Source organism: Diospyros lotus, chromosome 9 (assembly GCF_014633365.1).
Source record: "Diospyros lotus cultivar Yz01 chromosome 9, ASM1463336v1, whole genome shotgun sequence".
Lineage (NCBI taxonomy): Eukaryota > Viridiplantae > Streptophyta > Magnoliopsida > Ericales > Ebenaceae > Diospyros > Diospyros lotus.
This window is the reverse complement of record NC_068346.1, coordinates 32,754,180-32,765,664: the sequence shown is the minus strand read 5'-3', so window position 1 is coordinate 32,765,664 and position 11,485 is coordinate 32,754,180. Positions and strand designations below refer to the sequence as shown.

Sequence of the window (11,485 nt, the reverse complement as noted above, 5' to 3'; positions counted from 1 at the left end):
CTCCACACAAATTTTAAACATGCACGGAATCAACACATTCCTCAATAGACACTACCACAGCTTGACCTTTCCCAAACCTTTTTTTTTTTTTTATGTGAGTTCCAATACTAAATCGAAGGAAAGAGTCCGCTAGTTATCTAAGTAAGTATATTCAACCTATGCAATGTGTAACCTGACACATGTGCTCAATAGAAGTCATTACACGGATATATGAGTAATTCAAACAATGTGAGGGACATCACTATCAACTACTCTATGAATCATAAAAATATCATGTAGTGTTCATCATTGCTAGCAGAGCTATCCAACCATTTTTTTTTTTAATGGCTATAAGCAAGTAAGCTAACACATCATGCATGATTGGATCATCAAAACCCTTCCCCCGAACTTAAAATGAGCCATTGTCCCAAGGGCTCGAAAGGCATTAAAAAGGAAGGAAGGTACCTGGGCAAAAGAATCGGTGCATTGATGGTCGGAGTAAATCAATGGTCTTCGGGAGGCGGCGGTGGCTGGGACCGGAGTCGCTGGGCAAACATGGATCTCACCTCCTCGTGCTGGGTACGAAGGTCGGCTCTGAGAACATCCAGGCATGCTTGCAACATGTGAAATTGCCGATCTTGCTCATCTCGATTTTCTTATAGTTGTGCTTGCATGGCCTCCAATGTGGGGTCGAAGTTGACCCCTCCAGGTCGGCGTCGGGGTGGTGGTCTCACTACTGGTGGTGCTTCGGGTTCCATGTACTCCTCGGCTCCATCTTCTTCCTCGGCCTCTACTGTTGCATCTCGCATGCGAGCTACATGTCGGTGTTGGGCAATCTGAGTATGTGACTGCCAGATAGTATATAGATTGATCAGTGCGGGCTTCGTCTTGTCGAGCTTAGATGTGGATGTAGGGACTTTGGCTTGCTTACACAATGTCGAGATGAGTGCTGGAAAGTAAATCCTCTTCTTACTACCCTTGGCCAAGGCGAGGGCGACGATTAGTTGGAAGATACGCTTGCTAAAATTCAATTCATATCCAGTAGCCAAGGCATAAAGAAGCTGCATCCGGGGAGGGTATATCTCAGTTATGTGTGAAGATGGAGCGATGTTAGAAGATAAGATGTAATGGAACATCTTCGCCTTGAGGTTAAGCTCATTATGGAGCACCACATTGTGGCGTGGCCACACCGGTGGAATGTCTTCATTAAAGCAAAAATGAGCCACTTGATTCCAATCTTCTATGTTCATGAGATCTGTCCCTGATGGCACTTGATAAAAGTGCTGGATGACGTCAGGACTGAATGATACCCATACTCCTCGCACATATGTATGGAAAGTGTGAGCATCCTCATCTTCATCGTCACCTCCAAGGATATTATCATTGAAATTGGCAAGAAATTCTTGAACCACAAAGGGATAGATCTTGTGAGGTTTGGCACAAAGTTTGTGCCATTGCTTGGCATGAATTACTTCAAAAACACCAGTGATCTCAATGCTAGTAAGGTCAACTTCCCGCTCCCTATGGAGAGGCCATGACTCTATCACTCAGGCCCTTTCTTTAGCTTTGGTAGTGATGTAGATTGGATATGATGGAGGATCAGCTCACGGTCACTTGGAAGTGTTTGAACTCGTTGCAATGGATTTACCCTTGTTTATGGCTGGAGTGTAGTGAGTTTTGGGTGCCATCTTTGCTTGGGCGCATTCCTGGAAGCAAAAAATCAAACATGAGAATGAAGAAAAGAAAGAATCAATTAATTTTTTGCTTTTTTTTTTTTTGATTGTTTTATATATATATATATATAGATAGTTATATAGTTTGTAAAAGCCAAAGGTGCCACAATATCCCCCAAACTTAATTCATTCCATTCCCTCAATTCATAATCCAATGTGTGTGAAAATGTGTGTGGAAATGTGTGGTTAGGGCATTTTAGCAAACACTTGGTGGGCATGCTGAAAAGAAAGAATGCAAATAAGGCTTAGGATACACTGAAATTCCCCAAATAAAAGCACACCCAAACAGCCACAAAAACACCAAACACAACATCGTTTCTCCCATTCACAAATCATCTCAACACCTATTTCCACAATAGAACATCAATCTATGCAAAAACATTAAAAATGATTCCACACATACCTTAAATGATGAAATTGGAGAGTGTAGATGGGAGGTTCTTGAGGAAAAACGTGGGAACTTAGGAGGGGAACAAGTTAGGAGAGTAGCGGGAAGCTGGGAGAGAGTGGGGTGAGGGGGGGAAGGGGACTTTGAGAGGGAGCAGAGAAGGAGAGAGCAGGAGGGGAATAAAAGGCAAGGGGGGGTCGGCCTTAATAGGCCGACTCGAACAGCGGTGCGGCCGCGGCATGCATGCCGTGGCCCACCCGCGAGCCACAGCAAGGCTGTTGTGGCACGGGCTGGCCGCGGTATGCATACCGCGGCTCGCCCGCGAGCAACAGAGAGACTGTTGCCTCGCGTGCGGCCGTGGCATGCATGCTGCGGCCAAGGCGCGAGCTGCCCCCCCTTTTGAATATTTTTTTTTTGTATATATAAATATTTTTTTATTTTATTATTCTTATTATTATTATTATTTTCTTTTAATTTTCATTGTTATAGCCTAGGCTCTAAGTAATAAACTCTCCTAACCAAGGCACTCTCTAACCTAGAACCTAACACTTTAAAACAGATGCAAAATAGGGAAAATGAAATAAACAATAGCAAATAAAGAGGAAAGGATAGAAAATTGGGTTGCCTCCCAAAAAGCGTTTGTTTAGAGTCATTAGCTTGACTGTGCTGCTACTCATTCCGAATTGCTCAACACGGTGGAAACCTTGTCTTTTGTACAATCACCGCCAAGATAGGGTTTGAGTCTCTATCCATTCACTTTGAACGTGCCCTTGGTGTTATGAGTCACTTCAACTGCACCATAAGGATATACTTGGACCACGGTGAACGGGCCTGACCATCTCGAACATAATTTGCCTGGAAACAACTTGAGACGCGAGTTGAACAACAACACTTTTTGCCCCACCTAGAACTGTTTTCGGTGTACATGCTAATCATGCCATTTCTTGGTCTTCTCCTTATATAATTTGGCATTCTCATAGGCTTCCAACCGGAACTCATCCATTTCATTTAACTGTAACAACCGTTTCTCACCAGCTTACTTGAGATCAAAATTCAACCTTTTCATTGCCCAATATGCTCGGTGCTCTAGCTCAACAGGTAAGTGACATGCTTTGCCAAAAACAAGGCGATATGGAGACATACCAATCGGCGTTTTGAAGGCTATTTTGTATGCCCATAATGCATCGTCCAACTTCTTAGCCCAATCTTTTCGAGAAGTACTCACTGTAAACTCAAGGATCTTCTTTATCTCTCTATTCGAAATTTCTACTTGGCCACTCGTTTGGGGGTGATATGGTGTAGCAACTTTATGCCTTACCCCGTACTTTGCCAAAAGTGATTCAAAATGCCGGTTACAAAAATGCTTCCCCCCATCACTGATAATGGCCCTAGGAGTTCCAAAGCGAGTAAAGATGTTTGTTTTTAGAAAACTTACCACTGCTCGGCCATCGTTAGTAGGTAACACTACTGCTTCGACCCACTTGGAGACATAATCCACTGCCACTAGGATATATAAATTGGAGAATGATGATGGAAATGACCCCATGAAGTCAATGCCTCAAACGTCAAACAATTCAAGCTCAAGAATGCCATGTAATGGCATCTCTTGCTTCCTGGAGATGTTCCCCATTCTTTGGCATTTATCACACTTTTTTACCATGGTATGAGCATCATTGAATAGAGTTGGCCAACAAAACCCATATTAGAGTACCTTAGCTGCTGTTTTTGTTGCTCTGAAATGTCCACCATAGGGGGAGGCATGGCATTGCTCTAAGATCATCTCCATCTCATCTTCTGGAACACACCTCCGGATTACTTGATCTACTCATCTCCGATAAAGGATAGGATCCTCCCAAAAATAGTATTTGCGCTCCAAAAAGAATTTTTTTTCTTTGATGGTAATCATAATCAAGAGGTACAATGTTACTTGCGAGGTAATTGACATAATCAGCATACCATGGTACCTCTGTTTCTTTGCTTACTTGTTCCACTCTTAGAAGCTGCTCATCTGGAAATTTTTCATTAATATCCCCTATTTCAGATTGATTTTGTTGCTCCAATCTAGAGAGGTGGTCGGCTACCACATTCTCGCATCCTTTCTTATCTCGAATTTCCAAGTCAAACTCTTGGAGAAGTACGACCCAGCGGATTAGGCTTGGTTTTGCATCTTTTTTTGAAAATAGATATTTCAGTGCAGCATGATCCGTATAAACAATCACCTTTGAACCAATGAGATATGATCGAAATTTTTCAAAAGCAAAGACCACTGCTAGGAGCTCTTTTTCTGTTGTGGCGTAGTTCATTTGGGCATCATTGAGGGTCCTACTAGCATAGTAAATTACATGTAAGACTTTGTCCCTTCGTTGTCCCAAAACTGCCCCAACTGCATAGTCACTAGCATCGCACATTACTTCAAATGGCCTATTCCAATCTGGTGCCACAATAACAGGTGCTGAAATTAACTTTTCCTTTAGAGCGGTAAATGACTTTAAGCACTCCTCAGAAAATTCAAATTTTGCATCCTTCTCTAACAAGTTGCATAAAGGCTTTGTAATCTTGGAGAAATCCTTAATAAATCATTTATAAAAGATGGCATGTCCCAAGAAGCTATGGATACCCTTGACTGATGTTGGCGGAGGAAGCTTCTCAATCACTTGAATTTTTGCCTTGTCAACTTCAATACCCCTAACTGAAATTTGGTGTCCCAATACAATTCCTTCTTGGACCATGAAATGGAATTTCTCCCAATAGAGCACCAAGTTTGTTTCTTCACAGTGCTTCAAAACAAGTGTCAAGTTCTTTAAGCATTCATCGTATGAAGAACCAAAGACTGAAAAATCATCCATGAACACTTCAATAAATATTTCTACCATATCGGAGAAGATTGACATCATACAACGCTAAAAAGTTGCAGGAGCGTTGCACAAACCAAACGACGTCCTTCGATAGGTGAATGTACCATATGAACAAGTGAACGTTGTCTTCTCTTGGTCTTCTGGAGCTATTGGAATTTGATTATATCCCGAATAGCCATCAAGGAAACAATAGTGGGAATGACCTGCTAAGCGCTCCAACATTTGATCAATGAATAGTAGGGGAAAATAATCTTTTCGCGTTGCATCATTCAACTTATGATAGTCAATGCAAACCCGCCATCCGGTAATAGGTCGAACTGGAATGAGCTCGTTATTTTCGTTCTTTTCCACTATAATACCTCCCTTTTTAGGCACCACTTGAACTGGACTAACCCAAGCACTATCTGAGATAGAATAGATAATCCCAGCATCCAGTAACTTCAATACTTCAGCTCTAACCACATCTTGAAGATAAGGGTTTAGTCGTCGCTGATGTTGCAGTACTACCGGCTTGTAGGTGTCTTCCATTAATACCTTGTGCATGCAAATAGATGGGCTAATCCCTTTTATATCAGCTATAGTCCATCTAAGAGCTGACTTATGTTCCCGAAGCACCCGGAGTAACTTATCCTCTTCTTCTTGGCTAATGGATGTAGCAATTATAATTGGAAGAGTAGAAGACTCACCCAAACAAGCATATCGAAGATGGGATGGCAGCTGCTTTAGCTCCAATTTCGGAGCTTGTTGAATGGAAGGTAAAAGTCGTGGAGGCCCCGTGCCCAATGCCTTGTATTGCTTTCCCTTTTGAATAAGTTCAGATCCTTGCAAATATTTGACACATTCTTCAATCATAGTAGAGTCGGTCTCTTCAACTTGTGAGTGCATCACACATGCTTCCCAAGGATCTGATGGTTGGTTTAAAGTGAAAGTGTTTGCTATCTCTTTATCCACAATATCAATCTGAAAATAAGAATCTAAAGCAGTAGGAAATTTTAGTGCTTCAAACACATTAAAAGTGATTTGCTCCTCATTTAGCCTTAACATGAGTTGTCCTTTTTGCACATCAATAAGTGCTCGTCCAGTAGCTAGAAAAGGGATCCCCAAAATAAGAGGAATATCCCTATCTTTAGCCATATCCAAAATGATGAAATCTGCTAGAAATATAAACTTGTCCACTTTTACCAAAATATCTTCAACAATTCCACGTGGATGTTTCACAGACCAATCCACTAGCTGTAATGATACTCTTGTAGGCTTTGCTTCGCCTAGCCCAAGTTTTTGAAAGATAGAAAATGGCATCAAATTAATGCTAGCACCCAAATCACATAAGAACCGTTCAAAATATAAGCTGCCAATGGTGTAAGGGATGGTGAAACTTCCTGGGTCTTTCAACTTTGGAGGTAATTTATTTTGTAAAATGGCACTACATTCCTCTGTTAGCATCACGGTTTCATGCTTCTCAAGCTTCCTCTTGTTCGATAGAATCTCCTTCATAAATTTTGCATAGCTAGGCATTTGAGATAGAGCTTCAGCAAATGGTATATTGATATGTAGCTTCTTGAACACCTCCAAAAATTTCTCAAATTGCTTATCCAACTTGTGCTTGCGTAACCTTTGAGGAAATGGAATAGGTGGAACATACGGCTTGATTGGTGATGAAACCACTTCCTCTTGTTCAGCTATATCTTCGGGTTCCTTATTCTCAGTTGTTGTCTCCTTTTCAGCATCAATTTTCTTTTCCACACTTGGTCTTTTAACATGAATTTCTGATAATTGCACCCCGCTCCTTGTAGTGATTGCATTCGCTTGCTTCTTGGGATTAACTTCGGTATTTCTAAGCCATGTGCCCTGTTGCCTCTCGGTAAGAATTTTAGCTAGCTGTCCAATTTGAGTTTCTATATTTTTAATAGCTACATCGGTCCGCTCACTTCGTTCTTGAAGTTTTGAAATTGCTTCTTCCCATCCTCATTTTTCCTCATGTGGTCTTCCTTGTTTTGGTGGGTTTTGAATTCCTTGATTGTTGCCATATGAAAAATTAGGATGGTTTTTCCAGCCGGGATTGTATGTTGGAGAAAATAGATTATTCTGTGGACGCTGGAAATTTTGTTGACGCGAGAAGTTTTGCGCATAAGCAGCCTGCTTTGTGTGTGAATGGTCCCTAACGGTTAATGGGCATTCAGATGACAGATGGTTTGCACCACAAGTTACATAAACTGGAAGAGATCCTTACACCATATTAACTGATGGAGAGTATTTTAAGTTTTCCATCTATTTTGAAAGAGCATCAATCTTGGCCAACATCAACGTATTCATATCCACTTCGTGTACTCTAGCTACTCTCCTATGTGAACTCCTATCCGGTCACATTACAAATTGCTCACTCATTGTTTCATAAAGATCATATAGCTCTCCAACTGACTTGTTTCTAATAGAACCACATGCTATAGAATCAACTGCCGAACGGCTGTAAGGAGTTAACCCGACATAGAAATAGTGATTTTGAGCTGGTAAAGAAAACCCATGATTCGGACACTTCCTTAGCAACTCTTTATACCGTTCCCATGCTTCATGAAAATTCTCAGTTTCAGCTTGCTAGAAAGTTGAAATTTCATGCTTTAATTTGCTGATCTTGGCTGGTGGAAAATATTTTAGTGTGAACTTGTGAACCAAATCAGCCCATGTAGTGATGCTACCAGGTGATAGTGAATCCAACCACTCCCGAGCTTTGTCTTTCAGAGTATGAGGAAAAAGTCGCATCCGCATTGCTTCTTCATTGATCCCTTGATGCTTAAAGTTGCCACAATACTCCAGAAAACGAGAGAGATGGTAATGTGGATTTTCATCACTTCTCCCATAGAATGGAATGTTGTTAGAGAACAAATTTATCACATCCGGCCTCAACTGGAAGTTATCGTGCCCATATGGAGGATAAATTATGCTCAACCAGTTCTCAACGACTGGAGGCATCATGAAATCCCCCATCAAGATATCTCTCTCATTGATCTCAACAGTACGCTCCACTTGAACAAGCTGATTCCCGTTGTCATCCATAGTGCTTTGCTGTTGTTCCCTTTTTGCTCTTTGTTCACGATGCCTTTGATGAAAGGTTTGTTCAATCTCCGGATCGAACTCAACAAGATCAAGATGTTCTGAGCGCCGCATGCACTATTTCAATCCTAACACAACAAAAATTGAAATAGTTCAGTGTCAAAAATTAAAGGAAGCAACACAAGTATTAAAGCTAATCTTAATTAAAATAGTAATCAAAATAACCAATCCCCGGCAACGGCGCCAAAAACTTATTCGCTTTTTCTTTCCCACAAGTGAACGGAATCGTAACAAGTAATATAATGATGAATCAAGTATCATTCCCATGAGGATTAGCTTTTGATCCTACTTTAACCACTATTAACTTTAATAAGCCACACATAATTAAAAGAATACTCAATGGAAGTTTTATATAAGTTAACACTAACTCACCAAAAGGAAAACACAAAATAATTCTTTAAGTTTTAAATATAGAAATCTAATGCACTAGGGTTCATGAATCCATCGTAGTTCATTAATTGGTTTGATCTTTCAGTGATCGAGTTTTATAATTCTTGCTTTGAGATGAAAATCGATGATCCTAAGTTAATCAAAAGCCTCTCTCGATGGTCAATTGAACCTATGCTTACATATGAGATTAATTATCTCTAATTAATCTGCAAATATACAAACATGCATTTATCCACAATGATCATCTAAATAAGATTTCACAAGGCATAACGATATCTCTACCTATTATCGAACCTTATATCGTTTATTACCAAGTGCTAATCTATATTGAATCACTCGAAAGCAATATAAATCACAAACACGTTCTAATGGCGGCCAAGCATCAAAACGGAATTAGTGCATAACAAACGATCAACTCAAAAGACAAGAATAAAATAAAACCCAAATACTTTTAATTAAACCATCATTGAACTAGGTTTCATCAATCACCCTAGCCACAAAGTACTTAGCCTAACATAGTTTCAACCAACGAAAGAGTAATAAAAATGAAGTTCATGACGTTGTAGAGAAGAAAGAAAAGAAAAATAAAACTAAAACCGAAGATCTTCAAGAAAATCTCATCCTTTTGCCTCGACTTGTCGTCTTCTCCTCCTTCCAAGAAAACTCCTTAATCTCCCTTAAATGAGTCTCTATATAGTCCTATTTAGGTTATCAAAGTCATGCACCTTGAAGGAGTCTATCTCTCTTTTATTTGGATTGAAACGGGCTTAAAACGAAGCTTTGAACCCTACCACGGTATGCTTGTTGCTGCAGACCTGTGAGCTCCAGAAACTAATTCCTAAAACGGTCTTATAGCGGTATGCATTCCGCTGTAGGACCGTGAGCTCCAGAAACTAAATCTTACAGCGGTTCTACAGCGGAATGCATACCGCTGTAGGACCGCTAGCCTTTTTCTTTTGCTTCTTTCTTCATCATCTTTCACTTTTTGCTCTCGACACTCCCTTGCTTTATTTTGAATCGATACCCAACCATGCCTCCAAACTTCATTTCAACTCCTGTCATGCACCAAAATCACTCTTTTTGCTCCATGTCCACTTTACATGCAATGTGTACCTATATTAACAAAATTAAGCCCAAAATGAGTAGCAATCATGTTCATTTAATACTTAAATGCTAAGCTGAACCCACTAAATAATAATGCAAACTATGCTGATAAGTAGTGTCTCGATAAAGATCTGTTTAGAATTGGTTAGAAAAGAGGTCGACGCGATCTGGGATAAGATGTATGCTTCCACATTCTGGGATCGGGGTACGTGCTCTATATTTTTAGATTGGAAACAACTCATCAATTCCTGAACGAAAACTAAATATTTGGACATGTGGTCCTCCCTGGCCTCATATTCTCCCTTTACCTGCTGAATAACAAGGTTAGAATCAGATTGTACGTTTAGATATCTCGCCTCAAGCTGTGTGGCTAGCCTCAAACAAGCTATAAGAGCCTCATACTTTGCCTCATTGTTGGACACCCGGAACTCAAAATGCAGAGCATATAGCCAGGATTGACCCTCGGGGCTCTTAATCATCAGCCCGACTCCACCGCTAGCATCTATGGTCTTAAGTTGTCCTCTGGTGATCCCCCAAGCCCAAATCCTTTGGCAATGAAGTTTGCTAAGGCCTGGGCTTTAATAGCTAAATAAGGCTTATACTCTATGTCAGATGTTGTTAACTCCATTGACCACTTTAGCATTCTCCTTAAGAGCTCCAGCTTCCCCAAAACCTGCCTTAAAGGTTAGTTAGTAAGCACGATGATAGAGTGCGCCTGGAAGTAGGGTCGCAACTTCCTCGTTGAGACGACTAGGGCAAACGCTAATTTCTCCATGCAAGAATACTGAGCCTCTACCCCAGACAATCGTTTGCTCGTGTAGTATAATGGCCTCTACCTCTTCTTCTCTTCGTGCACCAGGATTGAACTCACTGCTTCCTCTGCTACGACCAAGTAGAGGTATAGCAGCTCACCCATCCTTAGCTTAGTGAGGACTGGTGGTGGGGCCAGACATTCCTTGAGCTCGTTGAAGGCCTCTTGGCACTCAACGTCCCAGACAAAATCCTTAGTCATGGATAGGGCTTTGAATAAATGGAGGCCCTTTTCTGCCGATCGGGAGAGAAATCTCCCTAGAGCCGCTATTCTTCCCGTGAGCTGTTGGACCTCCTTAATGCTTCTTGGGGTCGGCATTTCTAGTATCGCTTTAATCTTCTCGGGATTCACCTCAATCCCACGATGGTGCACGATATACCCAAGGAACTTCCTTGCAGAGACACCAAAAGCACACTTAGTGGGATTAAGCTTCATTTGAAACCTACGCAAGATTTTGAAACACTCCTCCAGATCTGTCGGATGCTCCTCTGCCAACAGGCTTTTTACTAGCATGTCATTCACGTGGGCCTCCATGTTATGACCTAACTGGTCATGAAATAGCCCATTTACTAGGCATTGGTATGTAGCCCCTGCGTTCTTCAAGCCGAAAGGCATAATAGTAAAGCAATAGGTGCCCCGATTAGTAATTAATGTCATCTTCTCCTGATCTTCCTTATGCAACAGGATCTGATGATATCCCTGAAAAGCATCTAGAAAATTCATGAGATGGCATCCTACCGTGCCATCAATTAGGGCATCGATCTGGGGAAGTGGGTAACTATCTTTTTGACAGGCTTTGTTAAGGTCAGTGAAATCAATACATAACCTCTACTTACCTTCTCCCTTGGAGACTAGAACCACATTGGCAAGCCACTCTGGATAATCGACCTCTCGAATATATCGTGCTGCCATCAGTTTTTCCACCTCGGCCTCTATAGCCCTTACCCTATCCGGGGCAAAATTCTTCTTTTTTTGTATGACAGGTCGGTACCCCAATTTCACTCCCAAATGGTGCGTCATCACTTTCGGGTCTATGCCAGGAATGTTGTGGACCGACCATGCGAAAACATCTGCATATTGGCGAAGAAGGGATACAATCCGGGTCCGAAGAGGGTCT

The 11,485-nt window shown here is 41.3% G+C and overlaps 1 non-coding gene across 1 annotated transcript; it reads left to right on the top strand.

Moving 5' to 3' along the window:
- Positions 1-7,470: 7,470 nt before the first annotated feature.
- On the top strand, positions 7,471-7,577 carry LOC127810744 (small nucleolar RNA R71). The gene has a single exon (XR_008025554.1). It is a non-coding gene; the product is annotated as a small nucleolar RNA R71 (small nucleolar RNA).
- Positions 7,578-11,485: the final 3,908 nt, after the last annotated feature.